Here is a 469-nt window from a genome sequence, read left to right on the forward strand (position 1 = left end):
GAGCTCCCTCCTCAGGTGTGTCCACCCAGATATCCTCTTCCTTCCAAGGAGTGGCTGGTGGGTTTGAACCGCCAGCCTTCTGGTTAGCAGTCAAGTGCCTTAGCCACTATGCTACCAGAGCACCCAATCAGCCAAGTATAGAATGCTTTAATATGCTGCTAGTAATCATATTCTCCATAAGTAAACGTGTTTTTCCGCAAGTAAGTGATGAACACACATAGGTGATGATTCCGTTGTATCAGTCTGAGTTGAAATGATTCTGGAGTTACAGTGATAGTCTTAGGAATTCAGTGACATAATTTATGTAAGAGTTGGTTAAGTTCAGAATTACAAGATTCAAAGTGGAGTTGGAGGTAGGGCAATGGCTGCATTTTATACAAGAGCCTTTAACAAAAATCCTAGAACATGAAGTACAGACAACAGAAAGTTATGTTGGAACTAATTTATAACTATGTTATCTGTATTAAAA

General features: G+C 39.9%; 1 protein-coding gene across 1 annotated transcript in view; it reads left to right on the plus strand.

Moving 5' to 3' along the window:
- The window catches only part of LOC103211875 (olfactory receptor 2L8-like), a 5282-nt gene that overhangs the window by 620 nt on the left and 4193 nt on the right, over nt 1–469 (plus strand). The gene's annotated exons all lie outside the window — the stretch shown is intronic.

Source organism: Orycteropus afer, unplaced genomic scaffold (genome assembly GCF_000298275.1).
Source record: "Orycteropus afer afer isolate SDZICR_OR568_19922 unplaced genomic scaffold, OryAfe1.0 scaffold00810, whole genome shotgun sequence".
Taxonomy (NCBI): Eukaryota; Metazoa; Chordata; class Mammalia; order Tubulidentata; family Orycteropodidae; genus Orycteropus; species Orycteropus afer.